Raw genomic sequence first — 6,528 nt, 5'->3', positions numbered from 1 at the left:
CTAATTACGTAAAAATACTACTGCGAGCGAAGCTGTAAATTAGGTGTGAGTAAGCTGTAGTGTGTAGCTTAGACTATAGAGAATATATTAGGTATGTGTAGTGTTTCTAGATTTTTTAAAAAGATTTTTTGAGTATTTCGTAGTAGATGGTGACATATTTTTTAAATTTTTCATCGAAGAATTTTTCTTACTATGGTTTTCCTATTTCCTAACGTCAAATTCACTAAAACCAACAAAAAATACAAATTCATTCAAACTTTCAAAGAACTTCCCAATATTTTTATGACCGTGTTCTATCTCCTTTGATATCTGAAAAGTAAGTATATTACAGGAAATCTTAATTCGGAATTGGAGCGCGGGTTATCACTCCCGACTTATTTTTAGACAAAGACTTCTTTACGAGATAAATCTACTTTGTAGCATGAAGCATAGTTTGAGCGTATTTTGAACGAACGACTTCCACAAAATTTGTTCTGGCGGTCTGTGTATCAATGAGTTATTATTATTACTAGCTGATGCCCGCGACTTCGTCCGCGTGGAATTAGGTTTTTAAAATCCCATGGGAACTCATTGATTTTCCGGGATAAAAACTACCCTATGTCACTCTCCATGTCTCAACTATGCCCGTGCAAAAAATCATGTCGATCCGTCGATGCTTCTTTGCGAGGTGATTGAAGGACAAATCTATAAACCAACAAACAAACACACTTTGGCATTTATAATATGTGTAGTGATAGAATATTTAGCTATTCATATACATTCTACAGTATCTAGTCTAGTGTTAAGAATAAAATGATGTATTACTTAGGTACATGTATCAGATGAAGTCGTTTAAAAATGATCGACGCCCTAATTGCATAACCATACGGCTTCTTATCTAGAATTCTATAAGTACCTAATTATTATCGCCAAGTACCTTACGCATGTCTTTATCAATACTGTGGCTGATTTCATTGGTATGATAAGCCGAATGCCGTAATTGGTCGATTGTAGATAGGTAGATATTTAATTTGATTTATTAACTTCAATGCACAATCATTAAATTCTGTATTTAAATAAATAATATAGTTTACTAACAGAAAATAAAAATATTACAGTGAAACTTAAAGCTAGCCTCATCTAATTCGATTAAATTAAAAGTAAAAAATAAAATAAAATTAAAACTAAAATAAATTAAAGTAAAACTCATCGAGACCACCGCAGCGAAGCATTGTACCCAAGATGCTGGCAGCATTACCCCTTTGGATGGCTAAACTAATTCTTTAACCAAGGTAGCTGCTCTCGGGTCCCCGGTTGACCCGATAACCCTTTTTGAAATTTCCTCAAAAAGAGCTCAATGCCCCGCGGGCGCAAGGTCTCCACAGTCCACACCAAAAGGCACGAATATGAAGCTCCCGTCGAGGTTTTCATATTTGCGCCTCTTGGCCTGTTCGGCGCTGATGGCCGCTGCACCCATATTTAAATACGATCTTTTTAGGAAAATTCTTTTTTGATAGTAAATGTCGTAAAGACAGGTCGACATGACAATCGGGGTATGAGGCGGGGAGACGCCCCATATGCACCCGCGCTATCCCGCACCGGGTTAGCGCGCGAGCTGTGCGTGTATGCGGGGCGTCTCCACCCCATTTCCATAAATACTTACCTTTAAACTTGGTTAGTGTTATTATTCTAAGGTTGTCCATAATATTGGCTGTTATGCAGTAGTATACCAAAAACGAAAAGTCAAGGTGTGATTGCCAAATAAGTAAGGTAGAATATGTTTTTTTATGGATTACCCACTGTGCAGTGGCATGTGTCCGCGGCTGCACCCATTCTCTAAGCAGAATTGCGCAAAATATACCTACCTAGAACCCATCTATTTGTAAAACTTATCTTCTAGGGAGAGCTAGCGCGTGCCAGAACTTTGTCATTTTATAAAAGCTGAAAGTTTCTCTGCGTATTTATTGAAGCTTAGATAGAAACAGAGCCTACTGAATAAGTACAATAGGTACTTAATAACTAACACCTAAGTACCTACTTGGGACTTTTTAGTCATCGAAGAAAGCCATAAAACAAAAGCTACGAATCATGTAGAGAGCATCGAGCATTCAACAACAATTTTTGTAACAGCGTCCCACGATTTGCTGTCCAAATTGTAAAAATTTAAGTTAGTAAGAATTTTTGTCGAGTAGGTTTGTATAGGTACTTAGATGCTTTGCAGGTGGTGACGATTGCCATGACACACATAATTATAGTACGCGATAGGTCGAGATGGCAATCGGGGTGTGAGTCGGGGGGACGCCCCGCACACCCACATGTCAGCTGCGCTCATCCGCACCGGGCTAACGCGGGGGCGTGCGAGTGTGCGGGGCGTTCCCTCCCCGATTGCCATCTCGATCTGTCGCGGACTATAAAAACCTAAGTAGATAGAGTTGCTAACTGCGTAGGTAGGTGCGAATTTTTTAGAATCAAGGTTTTTGTAGAAACAAAGGTCAAACCTATCTGTCAGCTCATGAGGTCATAGTTAGAAGCTCGACTGTTTGGACTGCTTCGGTGGTTTCAAACTAGATTGAAATGATAAAATATCAGGCCAGACCGGTAAGTAGGTACATGCACCTCAAACTCAAAGGTACCTGTAGGTAGGTACAGTTCAATAATCTGGTACCTACCTACTCAACTGCGTCTGTAACTTTTTTATTGCGAGATAGCACTTACGCATGACGACAACCATGCTTAATAAATAAAACATATAGTCGAATTGAGAACCTCCTTTCTTTGAAGTCGGTTAAAAAGCAATGACGAGGTCTAGGTTGGAGCGCGCTTGCCTAAAAGATTCACTTTTACCATGAAGGTACATAGGTATTTAGATTAGATATAGGTGCGTGTAACTATACTTATAGTAAGCAGCGGAGCGCAACAACCAAAACACCGGTATAATGACGCATTAGGTTTGGCCCGTCTTTGTCCAGACAGTCCTAGGTTATTAGTGTTGCCCAGAGGACTTGACGAGACTTAACTTGATTAAAGTCTGTGTAACCTACCCCAGTTCCCAAAGCTGAATCAGGTTATAAAACACTGCTCTCCAGTCTGGTCTCGTCTTCGCATACCTACCTATCTATATACCTACCTACCTACCTACCAAAAATTCAAAGATGAACGTGTGAACTGACGGGATGTCGTCAGTTTTATCCGGCCTCTCGGGTCTCGATCCGACAGCGCTTCACGCACGACTACTCACCCAATCAAGCGGCTGCTGTTAGTCACACCACCTTGAAACCTAAAGTTTACCTTTTTTACCAAAACATCGGAACACTCCGAATCTATGCTTAGTTTGATTTTTGAGCTATCGTGCCTATGCTTCTAGTCCTGACTCCTGTGGTTCCAACGCCACTGAAATCGTCTAACTAGACTTCCTATCCAGTGCCGTTCTATAAATTACAATTACGTATTGAAAAAATTTAGACGACACCATCAAAGACATATTTTAATATTATAATGGACTCAGTCCATTCCAATACAATGCTGGAATGAACGTCCACGTATAATTCGAATAATTGGCTTCCAAAAAAGAGGGCGTTCTCAATTCGACGCGTGTCAGGAACATAACTTCGCGTAGTTACCTAAATTCAAATGTATAGGTAGGTAAGGTAGGTACCTACTAGTTTCGCGAATATTCCAGCAGAAAAGGTTCGAGAAAACTTTTTAGCGAAAGCGGGGGGAGTCCTCTTCGACCAGCAGACCGTGCCGAACGTGAACCCTTAAGTCTCGGACATAAAAACCTCTTCCGAACCAAGAACAGGTGAGAATACCATCCAAAATAGCGTTCTCGTCTCTCCTCGTCTCAGCCAGCTGAGAAGTCTCGGCAAAACTTCTCAACGTAGCTGTAGGAGAGCGTTCTATTCATAATATTAAATGTAACCTCTTTGTCTCGGACATAAAAACCGCCCTTGACTGAAACGAGAACAGGTGAGAATTTATCATCCATATAGTTCGTATCGTATCTCTCGTATCGTTCTTCTCTTCACGGATGTTCTCACTGAGTCTGAAACTGGCTAATGATGGACGTGTGAACTGATAGGATGACGTCACAGTTTTTACCCAGTCTCTCGATCTTAGAGTATCTTAAGTATCTATTTCACGCACGACTGGTCACCCAATCAAGCGGCTGCGGTTAGTCACACACGAACACCTTGAAATCTAGGTTTTAATTATGCAAAACATTCGCCGTTATAATCGCCTTCTTTTTACGACGATACCTACTTACCTAGTGATTTTAAACTACAACAGTCTCTCAGATCAACTGCGACGTCGGTCGGGACCTTTGAAACAGTTTGGTTTCTCATTTTTTATGAATCTCTCGTCTGAAATTCCTTAGTTTTTGAAGACCAAAGTCTTCGAACACTGCGTGTTGCCAGTGCAGACAGGATCAGAGACATGGTCGCTAACTTCATAAGAAAGCTCAGAATCACTCAGAGGACGATAGAGAGCTATGCTTGGAGTACCTATCTCTACGTGATCAAATCATAAAGGAGGAGATTCGTAGGAGAACCAGAGTAACCTACATTGCTCAACGGGTTGCGAAGCTGAACTGGCAATGGGCAGGGCACATAGTTAGAAAGACCTCGCACCGGAAAGCGCAGCGTTGGAAGACCCCTCCCCTAGTGGGGGAGGGTCCCCACTAGGTGGACAGACACATTAAAGTTAAACAAGTCGCAGGGAGGCGCTGGATTCAGGCGGCGCAAGACCGTGGTGTGTGGAAGTCCCTACAAGAGACCAGCTATTTACAGCAGCGGACATCTATTGGTGATCATGATGACGATTATTTCGATGCTTCTTTTTAGCTTTACGTAATTTTATAGCATTTTTGACTTATTGTAATTTGTAGGTACCTACTGGAAAACTACTTTGTCCTTCGTTGTTGAAATCAATAGTCATCCGCCTACTTAAAACTGATTCCATAATATCGACAATCCACATTAGGCAGTTTAGCTTAAACTCGAACCTATAGCTATGCACATGGAATGATATCACTGTAGGTACAAATGTAAACCCAATATTTGATCTTTTTGAAGCTGTTCGAAGATTGCGTAGGGTTGTCAATCACATTAAGTATTAAAATTCTATCTTCTATCAACAATTTTCCAAGACTTTTTTAATAAATTCAACCATATACCATATATATACTATACCACTGTCCATGTAAACAATAGGTAAGCTGTATGTTGAATCGACACGAGTGACGTTTTTATGAGCTTAATTTAATGTCTACTTACCATTCCAAATAGACCTTGAAGACTCCTTCATGGTCTATCTAGAGTACCTAGGTACCTATTTACCATTCCAAACAAACCATGAAGGTATGTTTATACCTATTTAAAAAATCGTGTGATAAAATGACGATGTACTTATTTATACAATGTAGGAGCTCATACAAGCAAGTATTTCACCAATAATGGAGCAACCCTAAAACAGACCGTCTAGGGAAGAAAATAAGCAAGTCAATGACCGACCGAGAATTGCTACAAATAGAGAATACTTACCTACTTACTCATAGAAGCTATATTTAAATAAAAGCGTCGGATCACGGGAGAAATAACGAAAAAAAATATTATTGTCACTGTTTACCTATCTATAAATAAAGTGCACGTGAACAATTCCATGGAATCGCTACATACAGTACCTACTTACGCGGCAGAAAATAATGTACATCGACCTTTAGAAGGAGATAGCGGATTATAGAGCGTTGAGACCGACAAAACGTCATATAGGTATGAGTGATAGAGACAACGCTCTAAAAAGCCGAAATGTCATACTAAAAGCATTATTTTCTGTCGCGTACTGTACTTGTATTGTGCACTGTCTCTTCGATTATGCAATAGATAAGTATATAGTCCGTACAAAATGACTCCTAATTCGCCATTTTAACTCTATGGGTCAATGTAATTTCACAAGTTCGGTTCACCGTTATAAAATATGGACTAAAATCTTACTTTTGACAGGCGTTTTTTACGCGTTATATAGGTACCTACGCGCTGTAAAAAACTCGTGTATTTCAGGGTTCCGCACCCGAAGGGTGCCAACGCGATCCTATTAGGTAGGTAGGTACTAAGCCTCCGCTGTCCGCCTGTCCGTCAGCGGGCTGTATACCTACCTCATGAACCGTAATAGGTAGAGATTTGAAATTTTTACTGTGTATTTGTATTGCCGCTATAATAAAAAATTCAAAATGGCCGCCATAAAAATCATCAACCGAACGTCGTGACGTGAAAAATCTTAAGAATGAAATGGAGATAAACTTCATCTATTGCATTCTGGTCATCGATTTAAGATAAGCATTTTATTAAAATATACCCACCCAGGTATCCAATTCCAAGGCTCTCTTCAATTCGTACCTACCTACTTGAACGTTTCTGGTAATTATCATTTACTATCGAATAATTGATGAATCCCACTTCTGATCTGATATCCCTACCTATAAGTCCGCGACAGGTTGAGATGGCAATCGGGGTATGAAACTGGGGAACGCCCAGCACACCCACACGTCACCCG

Source organism: Maniola hyperantus, chromosome 21 (genome assembly GCF_902806685.2).
Source record: "Maniola hyperantus chromosome 21, iAphHyp1.2, whole genome shotgun sequence".
NCBI classification, from domain to species: Eukaryota; Metazoa; Arthropoda; class Insecta; order Lepidoptera; family Nymphalidae; genus Maniola; species Maniola hyperantus.
This window is presented reverse-complemented; position numbering follows the sequence as displayed.